This window comes from Procambarus clarkii, chromosome 7, assembly GCF_040958095.1.
Source record: "Procambarus clarkii isolate CNS0578487 chromosome 7, FALCON_Pclarkii_2.0, whole genome shotgun sequence".
Classification (NCBI taxonomy): Eukaryota; Metazoa; Arthropoda; class Malacostraca; order Decapoda; family Cambaridae; genus Procambarus; species Procambarus clarkii.
Window position 1 is genome coordinate 38,203,394 of NC_091156.1, and position 16,410 is coordinate 38,219,803.

The following is a 16,410-nucleotide window of genomic DNA, read 5'->3' on the forward strand; positions in this document are numbered from 1 at the left end:
GGAGGAGGGGCAAGGGGCCAGGGACAAATGGGGAGGAGATAAGGGAAGGAGAAAGCCGTACCCACACCACGTCAGGGACAGAGGTGAGAGCTTGCTGTAATGGGGAGCTATCAGAGAATGGAATATGTGGGAGAGAGAGAGAGAGAGAGAGAGAGAGAGAGAGAGAGAGAGAGAGAGAGAGAGAGAGAGAGAGAGAGAGAGAGAGAGAGAGAGAGAGAGAGAGAGAGAGAGAGAGAGAGAGAGAGAGAGAGAGAGAGAGGGAGAGAGAGAGAGAGAGAGAGAGAGAGAGAGAGAGAGAGAGAGAGAGAGAGAGAGAGAGAGAGAGAGAGAGAGAGAGAGAGAGAGAGAGAGAGAGAGAGAGAGAGAGAGAGAGAGAGAGAGAGAGAGAGAGAGAGAGTTAGAGAGAGAGATGAGGACCTTGGTGGGAGGGAGATATACAAAACTACAGAAGGTACCTCCCACTCCAAGGCCTCCTACACCCTCCCAATCAAAGAATACCTCCATCATCAAGGGCCTAAATAATACCAGAAACTCGAGCCTCGAACCCTAACGTTTCTAACGAACGAGAGCGTAAAGAACGCTACACACGGGCAAATGTGCATCGAGATGACCTTTGGATATACACAGTGCTTAAACGTAGATTACGCACTGACGCCAACTACTTGCATCTACGCTGATGAAAAATCTCCACCATTTCAGAAAGACAATTACAAAATAGATTATTTACGAAAACACAAATTTCCCCTTCAAGTGTAACTTGTAAATTGACGAATCATAGTGACAAAATCCCATCAGGAGAGTTTGGGATCTCACACGTTAAACGAATCTCCATAGTTCTATAAAAAAATTATATAATTATCACTTCTGTTCATGCTCTAACGTCTCACCATCGGCCTTTGTTCAAATGTATAATCTCACTAAATTCTTTTGTTTACAATGTAGCAAATGAGTAATCTCAAGGTTCAAAACAAAACAAGATTATCGGCTTTTGTGCAAATGGGAAAATCTCATCTCATATTTAAACTATATTGAAGCAAATTTAAAATATCATATTTCTGTGTTTTTTTAATATATCTCTTGGTGGTCTCTTGTTGAGAATAAATCTCCTCTTTCCTCTTGAAAATATCTCCTGAAAGTCTCTTGTTCCTCTATTATTTCTTCGTCTATTGTTCCTTTATTATCACTTGTTCCTGAATTATCTTTCTTCAATTCCCTTATTATCTATCCATCTATTGTTCCTCTATTCATCTCTCTATGAATGTCTAAGTCACCTTGGGCTTCAGGGGAATACATTCACAGTATTGTATAACATTTCTGAATAAACAGATATTCAAGCTGTTCACAAGAGCTTTTACATATTATATATTAATATAACATTATCCTGTGATATATATATGTGTGTTCTGGCCATTAGCTGCTGCAAATCTGGTTTTCTCTTTCTTCCCTGTTCTGAATGTTTGTTTACAAAAATAAGTTAACTTTATGCATGTTAATGTTTAAACGATACTTACTTATACTGATGTAGAAACAAATTTGTATTTCTTGTCGATTCAAATTAAAAGATTATCCGGTTACAGGGGGTGTGTGTATTATTCATTCACTCCATAAAAGCCTTAAGTAATGTATCATTCTAGTTTACTTATATACTGGGAGAACTGCGGATGTTATCTTAATTAAAATAATGATGTCTTGAGTTGTGTTATTGATTACAGCAAACTGTCTTCAGATAAGTCATATAATAATGAATTTATTAAGGCTTATAATGGGGTGAATAATTTGTATAAACACATTAGGTAACTGAATATTACTTGTATCGACAATAAATTCAGATTTGTTTTTGCATCAATAAAATTTTTGGCGCTTAAACATTAACAAAAATGTTACTCGTTTATATATATATATATATATATATATATATATATATATATATATATATATATATATATATATATATATATATATATATATATATATATATATATATATGAATATATATATATATATATATATATATATATATGTATATATATATATATATATATATATATATATATATATATATATATATATATATATATATATTAGTATATTTTGGTAGCAGTCTTTCCTGTAGACATATATTATTAAATATGACCGAAAAAGTAAGATTAATAATTCTAACACGAATTTTCTCAATCTTTCGTACATTACGCTTCACTGTTGGAGGTAAATCAAAAATCACTTCTCCAAAATTCATTTTTATTTCTAGTCTGACGCGACACGGGCGCGTTTCGTAAAACTTATTACATTTTCAAAGACTTCACAAATACACAACTGATTAGAACTTACGTAACTCCGATTTTATATCTACATTTGAGTGAGGTGGGAGGGGTGATGTGGCATTAACACAAGACAGAACAAGAGGGGATATTAATAGGGTATTAAAAGTATCAACACAAGACAGAACAGAAACAATGGGTATTGAATAGAAGTGTTTGTAGAAAGCTTTCTACAAACACTTCTATTCAATACCCATTGTTTCTGTTCTGTCTTGTGTTGATACTTTTAATACCCTATTAATATCCCCTCTTGTTCTGTCTTGTGTTAAGGCCACATCACCCCTCCCACCTCACTCAAATGTAGATATAAAATCGGAGATACGTAAGTTCTAATCAGTTGTGTATTTGTGAAGTCTTTGAAAATGTAATAAGTTTTACGAAACGCGCCCGTGTCGCGTCAGATTAGAAATAAAAATGAATTTTGGAGAAGTGATTTTTGATTTACCTTCAACTGTGAAGCGTAATGTACGAAAGATTGAGAAAATTCGTGTTAGAATTATTAATCTTACTTTTTCGGTCATATTTAATAATATATATATATATATATATATATATATATATATATATATATATATATATATATATATATATATATATATATTTATATATATATATATATATATATATATATATATATATATATATATATATATATATATATATATATATATATATTTGATTTACCTTCAACTGCGAAGCGTAATGTACGAAAGATTGAGAAAATTCGTGTTAGAATTATTAATCTTACTTTTTCGGTCATATTTAATAATATATATATATATATATATATATATATATATATATATATATATATATATATATATATATATATATATATGTATATATATATATATATATATATATATATATATATATATATATATATATATATATATATATATATATATATGAAAGAGTCCTTAAAGACCATGCCACAGGCAAAGATAATCAATATTTTTAGTTTTCTATATATGTAAATTTCTTCACTAACACTAAAAAAAATTATGTGGAAACGATTCTCAAAATCTGTCGCTTTGAGTTTACATTAATAAGGCTTATCGACCTCGAGAGGGTTATTTAAGCCAGCACAATACCTAACTGACCAACAAGCAAGTATAACTCCGTTCTAAACACAGTTTATAGTGAAAGAAAATGGCTTGTGGCCTAGGAATGATCATATATTGTACTTCCAATGTCTTGGGTGTTATTAAGAGACATCATATAATCTCTTTAATAACCTCCAAATGCATGATAATGTGACTTGGGAGGCAACAAGGTTGTGTTCAAGACTGGAGAGACACACACACTCACTCACTCCCCGATTCCAGCAGCAGGTGAGTGTGAACCATATAAGAGACAGGACGACCTGAAGAGCGCCGGAGAGAGAGAGAGGGGGAAAAAAAATTCTTGAGACGTGAGATGTTTATATCTGTGGGCGGCTGGTGTCACGTTTTGTACGACCTCATTGGTGGAGCTTCGTACGTGTAGTGAAAGGGATAATTAGAGTAAACTAGATGCCCAAGTCTCCCTGACACACCCTCCCTCTCCTCTCTCTCTCTCTCTCTCTCTGTCTCTCTCTCTCTCTACACAGCCTTCGCTCCTGGTTTCTCTTCACACACACACACACACACACACAGTCTCCCTTGACTGGGAGAACAAGGAACCGCATGGAGGCGAGGATACGTGGAGAGCCAAACTATTGGAGGTGGTGACAAGCAACTTTTTAACCCAGCATGTCGGAGAACCCACAAGGATGAGAGGCAATGACGAACCAGCGAGACTCGACCTAGTCTTCACTCTGAACGACTCCGACATAAGAGAAATCGGTTTTGAGGACCCAGTAGGAATGAGCGACCACAGTGTACTGGTGTTTGAGTACTTGATTGAAGAAGGGTTATTGAACTCGAGGAGGGATACCGAAACCAAAAGGTTAGCATACCGAAAGGGAAACTATGAGGGGATAAGAAAATTCCTAACAGATATAGCATGGGAAACAGAGCTCAGGGGAAAGACGGCCCAAGATATGATGGATTACATCACGCAGAAGTGCAAGGACGCAGCGAACAAGTTTGTCCCAGTCCAAAAGGAAAACAGAGAAATGAAGATGAGAAACCCATGGTTTAATCAAAGATGTAGGCTAGCTAAGCAGCAAAGTAAAAGGGCATGGAGAAACTATAGGAATAACAGGACACTGGAGAGCAGAGAAAGATACCAGAATGCCAGGAATGAATATGTCAGGATGAGAAGAGAGGCAGAAAGACAATACGAAAATGACATCGCAAGCAAGGCAAAGACTCAGCCTAAATTGTTGCATAGCCACATTAGGAGAAAAACAACAGTAAAGGAACAGGTTATGAGATTAAGGATAGGGGCGGAAGGATTCACTACAAATGACAAGGAAGTGTGTGAGGAATTGAATAAGAAATTCCAGGAGGTCTTCACCTTAGAACAAGGAGAAATTCCAGAGGTAAGTGAGGGAATAACTAACCAGGAACCACTGGAAGAGTTTGAGATTACCAGTGGGGAAGTAAGGAAGTGTTTACTAGAGTTGGACGTGACAAAGGCTATAGGCCCAGATGGAATCTCCCCTTGGGTTCTAAAGGAAGGAGCAAGAGAACTGAGCCTACCACTCTCCATAGTGTATAACAAATCACTGGCAACAGGGGAACTGCCAGATATTTGGAAAGCAGCTAACGTAGTCCCGATATACAAGAAAGGGGATAGACAGGAGGCACTGAACTACAGGCCAGTGTCCCTAACCTGCATACCATGCAAGCTGATGGAGAAGATTGTGCGAAAAAAACTAGTGGAGCATCTGGAGCGAAGGAACTTTGTAACACAGCATCAACATGGGTTCAGGGATGGCAGGTCCTGCCTCACAGGGTTACTTGAATTCTACGACCAGGCAACAAAAATAAGGCAAGAAAGAGAAGGGTGGGCAGACTGCATATTTTTGGATTGTCAGAAAGCCTTTGATACAGTGCCACACAAGAGGCTAGTGCGAAAGTTGGAGATGCAGGCTGGAGTGAGAGGGAAGGTACTCCGGTGGATAGAGGAATACCTAAGCAACAGGAGACAACGAGTCTGTGTGAGGGGTGAGGTCTCAGATTGGCGAGACGTCACAAGTGGAGTCCCGCAGGGGTCAGTCCTTGGACCTATACTGTTTCTGGTATATGTAAATGATCTCCCAGAGGGTATAGATTCGTTCCTCTCAATGTTTGCCGACGATGCAAAAATTATGAGGAGGATTGAAACAGAGGATGATAGTAGGAGGCTACAAGATGACCTGGATAGACTGAGTGAATGGTCCAACAAATGGCTGTTGAAGTTCAACCCGAGTAAATGCAAAGTAATGAAACTAGGAAGTGGAAACAGGAGGCCAGGCACAGGATACAGAATAGGAGATGAAGTACTTAATGAAACAGACAGAGAGAAAGATCTAGGAGTTGATATCACACCAAACCTGTCTCCTGAAGCCCACATAAAGAGAATAACGTCTGCGGCATATGCGAGGCTGGCTAACATCAGAACGGCGTTCAGGAACCTGTGTAAGGAATCATTCAGAATCTTGTACACCACATATGTAAGACCAATCCTGGAGTATGCGGCCCCAGCATGGAACCCGTACCTTGTCAAGCACAAGACGAAGCTGGAAAAAGTCCAAAGGTATGCTACTAGACTAGTCCCAGAACTAAGAGGCATGAGTTATGAGGAAAGGCTGCGGGAAATGCACCTCACGACACTGGAAGACAGAAGAGTAAGGGGGGACATGATCACAACCTACAAAATCCTCAGGGGAATCGACCGGGTAAACAAGGATGAACTATTCAACACTGGTGGGACGCGAACAAGGGGACACAGGTGGAAGCTGAGTACCCAAATGAGCCACAGAGACGTTAGAAAGAACTTTTTCAGTGTCAGAGTAGTTAGTAAATGGAATGCATTAGGAAGTGATGTGGTGGAGGCTGACTCCATACACAGTTTCAAATGTAGATATGATAGAGCCCAATAGGCTCAGGAATCTGTACACCAGTTGATTGACGGTTGAGAGGCGGGACCAAAGAGCCAGAGCTCAACCCCCGCAAGCACAATTAGGTGAGTACAATTAGGTGAGTACACACACACACACACACACACACACACACACACATTACCCTAGATGAAAGACTATCAGATATAGAGGTGACAGCAGAGGAGGTAATGAAACAGTTGACAACACTGGATGCAAATAAAGCTGTTGGACCAGACAAAGTATCACCGTGGATACTTAAAGAGGCAGCGCAGGCTCTCAGCGTGCCTCTGGCAATGATCTTTAATGAGTCACTTATGTCGGGAGAATTGCCCAGTTGCTAGAAGGAGGCAAATGTCGTACCGATTTTCAAGAAATGTGATAGGGAGGAGGCACTTAACTACAGACCCGTATCACTGACAAGCATCCCCTGCAAAATACTTGAAAGAATAATTAGGCTAAGACTTGTTGAGCACCTGGAGAGCATTGGGTTTGTAAACAAGCACCAACATGGGTTCTGGACAGGGAAATCATGCCTAACAAACCTTTTAAAATTCTATGATAAAGTAACAAGGATAAGGCAGGACAGAGAAGGCTGGGCAGACTGCATATTTCTTGACTGCCAAAAGGCCTTTGATACAGTACCGCACATGAGACTGCTATACAAACTTGAGAGGCAAGCAGGAGTAAGCGGAAAGGCCCTAGTATGGGTGAAGAACTACCTAACAGGAAGAAGCCAGAGGGTAATGGTAAGGGGCGAGAAGTCGGACTGGCGAACAGTAACAAGTGGAGTACCTCAAGGATCGGTGCTGGGACCAATTCTCTTTCTAATTTACGTAAATGATATGTTTACAGGAGTGGAATCATACATGTCAATGTTTGCGGATGACGCAAAATTAATGAGAAGAGTTGTGACAGACGAGGATTGTAGGATCCTCCAAGAGGACTTAAACAGGTTGCAGAGATGGTCAGGGAAATGGCTACTGGAGTTTAACACCAGTAAATGTAAAGTTATGGAAATGGGATCAGGTGATAGGAGACCAAAGGGACAGTACACAATGAAGGGGAACAGCCTACCTGTAACGATTCGAGAAAGAGACCTAGGAGTGGATGTGACACCTAATCTAACTCCTGAGGCACATATAAATAGGATAACGACAGTAGCGTACTCTACACTGGCGAAAATTAAAACTTCATTCAGAAACCTAAATGAGGAGGCATTTAGGGCGCTTTACACTGCCTACGTGAGACCCGTCTTAGAGTATGCCGCGCCATCATGGAGCCCCCACCTGAAGAAACACATAACGAAACTGGAGAAGGTTCAGAGGTTTGCGACGAGGCTTGTCCCAGAGTTACGAGGGATGGGATATGAAGAGCGTCTGCAGGAACTGAACCTTACGACACTAGAGAAAAGAAGGGAGAGAGGAGATATGATAGGGACATATAAAATACTCAGAGGAATTGACAAAGTGGAAATAGATGAAATGTTTACACGTAATAATAACAGAACGAGGGGACATGGGTGGAAACTGGAAACTCAGATGAGTCACAGAGATGTTAGGAAGTTTTCTTTTAGCGTGAGAGTAGTGGAAAAATGGAATGCACTTGGGGAACAGGTTGTGGAAGCAAATACTATTCATACTTTTAAAACTAGGTATGATAGGGAAATGGGACAGGAGTCATTGCTGTAAACAACCGATAGCTGGAAAGGCGGGATCTAAGAGTCAATGCTCGATCCTGCAAGCACAAATAGGTGAGTACAAATAGGTGAGTACACACACACATACACACACACACTCCCTATATACCCCTCACACACCCTTCCCAGCTCTTCCCACAATCATCACATTCTTTCAGTCACCTTCCCCCACAACACGTCCTCTCCAACTCCACATTCCTTGCACACACACAAAGCCTCCCCATCTCCACCCTCCCTGCACACACACGCCCTCCCTCCCTCCCTCCCTCCCCACACAAATGCCCTCCAAACAAAAGGGTGAACCCAGAATGCAAATCTCTCATCTGAACATACGTTACAAAAGTCAATATCAGAATTCACAAATAATTAAAATGAAGTGAATGTCTATTGACTTGTGAAAAAACATTTCGCGTCTGTTCATGGGATCACGACCCAGTTACGACACTCTCGATACAATCCCAATAAATCCTTCAAAATTTTAATGAGGCTAGCCCCAAGCGTCGGCCTCCAAGCTCAGATAGACAAGCAAACAAGTAGATATTCTCTTTCATATATATAGATAGTGTTGTTTTTCAGATGTTCTGAGATGACTGGGAAACATATTCTTGTTCATTATGTTGATATTTTGTAATAATAAAACTTATCATATCACTAAATAACATTCCTACGACTGATAATTAATATTACTATAACAAACAAATATTCTTACTATCTGGTCCTAAGAAAGAGAATGTCGGTTTGCCTGTCAAAGGTTGAAAGTCAGATACCTGAGGCAAACACCATTAAACTTTGTTGCATTAATGGTGAATTTAGTTTTTACAGTGTCACAATGGGGTCGGTGTTTGCCTGGTGCCCCACCCCACTCCCCAGCTTTGAATGGGGCACACGCCCTAACTGCCATCTACTCAGGCTCCTGGTCAATTTAATCGAGCCTGACCTCAGGCTATCTTGAGATGAGATGATTTCGGGGCTTTAGTGTCCCCGCGGCCCGGTCCTCGACCAGGCCTCCACCCCCAGGAAGCAGCCCGTGACAGCTGACTAACTCCCAGGTACCTATTTACTGCTAGGTAACAGGGGCATTCAGGGTGAAAGAAACTTTGCTCATTTGTTTCCGCCTCGTGCGGGAATTGAACCGGCGCCACAGAATTACGAGTCCTGCGTGCTATCCACCAGGCTACGAGGCCCCCAGGCTGGGCTCAGGGAGTGAAAGAACTCCTGAAACCTTTACAAAGTAATTCCTTTGTTACTTTGTAACTCCTTTACAAAGTCTGTGTGGATGTTATATGTACTGCGCCCAGATCATAGATTTCAGATTTTTTTTTTTTAAATATTAATGATATTTAGATACTGACTTTCAAGATATATATTTAAATGACAGATTTGCATTCAGGATAGAACCTTTTGGGAAAGTGATGCTGATATAATGTAAGATTTTTTTTTACAGTAATAGGGAAGGTGTTCATACCTTTGAATGTATGCCTTATTTGATAATTGATAATTGACAATTGATAAGATCATAAGTGAGGGTGGAGATGGAGAGAGTGTGTGTGCAGGGAGGGTGGAGATGGAGTGTGTGTGTGTGTGTGTGTGTGTGTGTGTGTGTGTGTGTGTGTGTGTGTGCTAGTAGGAGCCAAGGAAGATGTGTTGGGGATACAGGGAGAGTATGTGGGGGAGATCGGAAGTGTGTAATGGTAAAATATGAGGAAAACACGTGGAAGATGATAGAGATGGCGTGAAGAAGTTCACACTGATGAAGATAGTGTGTCAAAAGATGCTGACAGGGAAGGATGTATAACTATGGGATTATGGGGATGGGTGTATGGGAGGATCTGGGCACCCATACACCCTCGGAACCCCCCCCCCCCTCCCCAAGTAACTAATAAATACTATCATTAAAAATAATGAGTGAAAATGCAAAATTAAAAGTATTAATAATAATTCTAGTAAGACATTGCAAATATTAATACTATTAAAATAATGAGATCCGTAGCCAAGTCTTGGCCAGTAAATTATAAGGAGTTAGGCTAAGTTATGTGTGGCTCTGGTAAGTTTCTCTTAATTAACGGCCAGGCAGGGATTTGGTAAACTAGCGCTAACTTGCCAACATAAGTTAGGTTGATTAAGTTCGCTAAGATACACGGGTTTTCTTGTCTTATGTTACCTGAAAAAAAATATTCTCAAGGCAAAGTAAAGAATCGAAGGCCTTGAGATTACAAAAATATGTTGTATTCTTTTTTTGGGGGGATACATAGAACCATTTATGTATCTCCGTTTGTGTCGAAGGATACATAAATACAGATGACATTAAATTCTGTTATATTACCCTTCAACTACCGTTAAATAATTCAGGAATACACATAAGCCTACTTTAATTAGTATCAAGCTCAATTTTTACTTCCAAAGAAATTAATTTAAATTTTTTAACAGGTGCCTCGAGGATTCAAATGTCCTCGCGAAGCCTCTCGACGTCCTTAAAAAAATCCCAACATAAGTTTCTCACCATATATTCAACCACGATTGTTGCAGATACGAAAATAAAAGCTTTGATGCCTTTTCTTTGGTCTGGGTGTAGGTGTTTGTGGTGTGTGTGTGTGTGTGTGTGTGTGTGTGTGTGTGTGTGTGTGTGTGTGTGTGTGTGTGTGTGTGTGTGTGTGTGTGTGTGTGTGCGTGTGTGTGTGTGTGTGTGTGTGTGTGTGTGTGTGTGTGTGTGTGTGTGTCCATCTGTCCTGGCGCGTCTCCAAGTGGACAAAGAAATCTCAGAATCTTTTGAAGAGGTATCCGCTTCGTCTGATCACAGGGTGGCATACCCAAGAGACTATGTTTGTTTGCGGGTGTGTGTGTGTGAATGAGAGAAAGAGAAAGAGAGAGAGAGAGAGAGAGAGAGAGAGAGAGAGAGAGAGAGAGAGAGAGAGAGAGAGAGAGAGAGAGAGAGAGAGAGAGAGAGAGAGAGAGACTCCACACATTCTGAGAAAACATTCCTAACAATGTTAAAACAGTGAGGAAAGAAGAATCGACAGCTGTCTCCTCGCTTGGCTTCCACCTCTAGGAGATAAAATCACGACCATCTGAACTTACAAAGAATGGTTTATGGGATGTTGATCACAATCATTCCTCCCAGGAGAGACCATTTGTAAAACTGTGTGGAAAAGATTTTCTACTTTTTATTAAGAAGCAAGAAAATAGAGGATTAAGTCTTAAGAAACATCACCAATGCATGTCCCAAGAGATTACCAAAGGTGCTGCATGTGTTAAAAGATCAACACAGGTGCAGTATAACTAAAAATATTACCGCAAGTGCAGCATATCTGAAAAGATAGCCACATGTGCAGTATGTCTAAAAGGATTATCACAAACATATGCCTTAAAAGAAGTATTACATACACAAGACAGATAAATATGATGTATATTTAAAGAGCTTACCTACTGATGTGAATCTGTGTAACTTTTAGAGGGAGCCCAAGGCGATATATTTCAACTTCAATTATGAGAAGGAAGCGCTGGGCAGGTATGAATATATAATATCAGGAAGGGTTATAAGAACAAGGAACTGGGCTATGAGAACAAGAAACTGTCATATGACAAGGAGCTGTCATATGTAGAAACCGTACTGTCATTTGAAGACAATGTACTCTTAAATGAGGACAAGTAGCTGTCATATGAAGACAAGTTGTAGTCATACGAGGACAAGTACCTGTCATATCAAAGCAATGGGCTGTCATATAAGGACAAATAAATGGGCTAAGAAGACAAGGAACTGTCAAATGAGGACAAGAAACTGTAACACGAGGACAAGGAGCAGTCATATGAGGACAAGGAGCAGTCATATGAGGACAAGGAGCAGTCATATGAGGACAAGGAGCAGTCATATGAGGACAAGGAGCAGTCATATGAGGACAAGGAGCAGTCATATGAGGACAAGGAGCAGTCATATGAGGACAAGGAGCAGTCATATGAGGACAAGGAGAAGTCATATGAGGACAAGGAAAAGTCATATGAGGACAAGGAGCAGTCACATGCTATGACTGCTCCTATGGTATGGATAGCAGATCTTAGATACCTGGTAGCTTATCCTCATGTGTGGAAGCCTATCCGGATAGGAACTTTCAGCTGTGTCTCTGAAGACAGGCTCACAGATGTGTCTGTACTAAATCTTAAATAAATCCCCGCCTCCTGCTTAAGAAATTGGTCTTCGCGTTTAGGCAACTTCAAAGTACGTCTTGAAAAAGTGATATATATCAATGATTTTAGAGCCCCTAGGTACTGTGAGGTACTAACAATGAGGTACTAATAGTGTGATACAGTGAGGTACAGCAAAAGTACTATAGGTAGGGAACTAAGGATTAAAAGGTGTCGATATCTAGATGAAACACAACATGTGTGGTACCTTAGGACGTGAGCTACAAACACGTTATTACAGAAGAAATCATACTATACAGCAACTACTTGAGTGGGGAGGCACTACAGGTGAGGGGGGGAGGCACTACAGGTGAGGGGAGAGGCACTACAGGTGACGGGGGAGGCACTACAGGTGAGGGGGAGGCACTACAGGTGAGGGGGAAGGCATTACAGGTGAGGGGGAAGGCATTACAGGTGAGGGGGGAGGCATTACAGGTGAGGGGGAAGGCATTACAGGTGAAAGGGGAGGCACTACAGGTGAGGGGGGAGGCACTACAGGTGAGGGGGAAGGCATTACAGGTGAGGGGAAGGCACTACAGGTGAGGGGGAGGCACTACAGGTGAGGGGGAAGGCATTACAGGTGAGGGGGAAGGCATTACAGGTGAGGGGAAGGCATTGCAGGTGAGGGGGGAGGCACTACAGGTGAGAGGGAAGGCATTACAGGTGAGGGGGGGAGGCATTACAGGTGAGGGGGAAGGCATTACAGGTGAGGGGGAGGCATTACAGGTGAGGGGGGAGGCACTACAGGTGAGGGGAAGGCATTACAGGTGAGGGGGAAGGCATTACAGGTGAAGGGGGAGGCACTACAGGTGAGGGGGAAGGCATTACAGGTGAGGGGGAAGGCATTACAGGTGAAGGGGGAGGCATTACAGGTGAGGGGGAGGCATTACAGGTGAGGGGGGAGGCATTACAGGTGAGGGGGAGGCACTACAGGTGAGGGGAAGGCATTACAGGTGAGGGGGAAGGCATTATAGGTGAGGGGGCAGGCATTACAGGTGAAGGGGGAGGCACTACAGGTGAGGGGGAAGGCATTACAGGTGAGGGGGAAGGCACTACAGGTGAGGGGGGAGGCACTACAGGTGAGGGGAGAGGCACTACAGTTGAGGGGGGAGGCACTACAGGTGAGGGGGAAGGCATTACAGGTGAGGGGGAGGCATTACAGGTGAGGGGGAGGCATTACAGGTGAAGGGGGAGGCACTACAGGTGAGGGGGAAGGCATTACAGGTGAGGGGGAAGGCACTACAGGTGAGGGGGGAGGCACTACAGGTGAGGGGAGAGGCACTACAGTTGAGGGGGGAGGCACTACAGGTGAGGGGGAAGGCATTACAGGTGAGGGGGAGGCATTACAGGTGAGGGGGAGGCATTACAGGTGAGGGGGGAGGCATTACAGGTGAGGGGGGAGGCACTACAGGTGAGGGGGGAGGCACTACAGGTGAGGGGGGAGGCACTACAGGTGAGGGGAGAGGCACTACAGGTGAGGGGGAAGGCACTACAGGTGAGGGGAGAGGCACTACAGGTGAGGGGGGAGGCACTACAGGTGAGGGGGGAGGCACTACAGGTGAGGGGGGAGGCACTACAGGTGAGGGGGAGGCACTACAGGTGAGGGGAGAGGCACTACAGGTGAGGGGGGAGGCACTACAGGAGAGGATGAAGGCATTACAGGTGAGGGGGAGGCATTACAGGTGAGGGGGAGGCATTACAGGTGAGGGGGGAGGCATTACAGGTGAGGGGGAAGGCATTACAGGTGAGGGGGAGGCATTACAGGTGAGGGGGGAGGCACTACATGTGAGGGTGAAGGCATTACAGGTGAAGGGGGAGGCACTACAGGTGAGGGGGAAGGCATTACAGGTGAAGGGGGAGGCACTACAGGTGAGGAGGAAGGCATTACAGGTGAGGGGGAGGCATTACAGGTGAGGGGGGAGGCACTACAGGTGAGGGGGGAGGCACCACAGGTGAGGGGGGAGGCACTACAGGTGAGGGGGGAGGCACTACAGGTGAGGGGGGAGGCACTACAGGTGAGGTGAGAGGCACTACAGGTGAGGGGAAGGCATTACAGGTGAGGGGGAAGGCATTACAGGTGAGGGGGGAGGCATTACAGGTGAAGGGGGAGGCACTACAGGTGAGGGGGGAGGCACTACAGGTGAGGGGGGAGGCATTACAGGTGAGGGGGAAGGCATTACAGGTGAGGGGGAGGCATTACAGGTGAGGGGGGAGGCACTACATGTGAGGGTGAAGGCATTACAGGTGAAGGGGGAGGCACTACAGGTGAGGGGGAAGGCATTACAGGTGAAGGGGGAGGCACTACAGGTGAGGAGGAAGGCATTACAGGTGAGGGGGAGGCATTACAGGTGAGGGGGGAGGCACTACAGGTAAGGGGGGAGGCACTACAGGTGAGGGGGGAGGCACTACAGGTGAGGGGGGAGGCACTACAGGTGAGGGGGGAGGCACTACAGGTGAGGGGAGAGGCACTACAGGTGAGGGGAAGGCATTACAGGTGAGGGGGAAGGCATTACAGGTGAGGGGGAGGCATTACAGGTGAAGGGGGAGGCACTACAGGTGAGGGGGGAGGCACTACAGGTGAGGGGGGAGGCACTACAGGTGAGGGGGGAGGCACTACAGGTGAGGGGGGAGGCACTACAGGTGAGGGGAGAGGCACTACAGGTGAGGGGAAGGCATTACAGGTGAGGGGGAAGGCATTACAGGTGAGGGGGGAGGCACTACAGGTGAGGGGGGAGGCACTACAGGTGAGGGGGAAGGCATTACAGGTGAGGGGGGAGGCATTACAGGTGAGGGGGGAGGCATTACGGGTGAGGGGGGAGGCACTACAGGTGAGGAGGAAGGCATTACAGGTGAGGGGGGAGGCACTACAGGTGAGGGGGGAGGCACTACAGGTGAGGGGGGAGGCACTACAGGTGAGGAGGGAGGCACTACAGGTGAGGGGGGAGGCACTACAGGTGAGGGGAGAGGCACTACAGGTGAGGGGAAGGCATTACAGGTGAGGGGGAAGGCATTACAGGTGAGGGGGGAGGCATTACAGGTGAAGGGGGAGGCACTACAGGTGAGGGGGGAGGCACTACAGGTGAGGGGGGAGGCACTACAGGTGAGGGGGAAGGCATTACAGGTGAGGGGAGAGGCACTACAGGTGAGGGGGGAGGCACTACAGGTGAGAGGGGGGAGGCACTACAGGTGAGAGGGGGGAGGCACTACAGGTGAGGGAGGAGGCAACTCACCACGTGGATGTTGTGTGTGAGGTGTTGTCCTCGGAGCCACCAGGTGAGGACAGGTGGGGGCCTGTGGGATATTTGGGGCTTGATTCTGATTATTTAAATATTAATGTAGTAAATTAAATTACGAAGGACCTCCCGCTTTTATAGTAAAGAGGGAAACTGAGAATTTCTGATCATTAGATGATTCCTAGATGAAACCAGTAACTATGGATAAAACTAGAAAGTATGATCATAATAATAATTAATGGGCTGTATTATTAAATGAAACAAACCTCAAACACCTACATTGGGGGGTTATTACTGGAGGTAAGTACGTCCAGGAATTAGTGTGGTTCGTTCACTAATTCAATTAATAATAATCTAATCCTATAAGATAATATTGAAACTGATATCATTAACATAAAGAGGAATATAAAATATGAGCATAATAATGAGTTACAGTAAACCACACATTAATCCTAAAGAATTCTGCACAAAATAAATTGCAATAGAATGGTAAAAGGAAATAAATCTTAGCTTAATGAAGATTCCTTTAGAAAGCCATAGTAGTCCTCTTATTCTCCAGACTCGGTACACTGACGAGTGGAACGGGTTAACATGGGGAAGGCAGCATGAGGAATTCTTCTCTCGTGCTGCAAGATAAATAATTTCCAGTAGCAACTGATTTAACTACTCAATCTATATTCAAGAATATTAAGATTTACAGGTGACAAATTTTAATCACCTGTTATTAGGTGTTATCGTGCGTCGTAACGGACAATCACCCTGCTATTATTAAAACATCTACCTGATGCATCACATAAAAGAATCTACTTAGCTGTGGGCACTGTATAAGTATTAAGATTGCCGTGCTTCGCATCTCAGGCTCCGGCTAGGCCTATCCTGAATAGTGATGCGTTCCGCTGGCTGGTCACGTGTCGTCAGGAACCAAGTCAAAGGGCTCCTTATTTGACACCAGCACTAGCTGAAGATACTATCTGC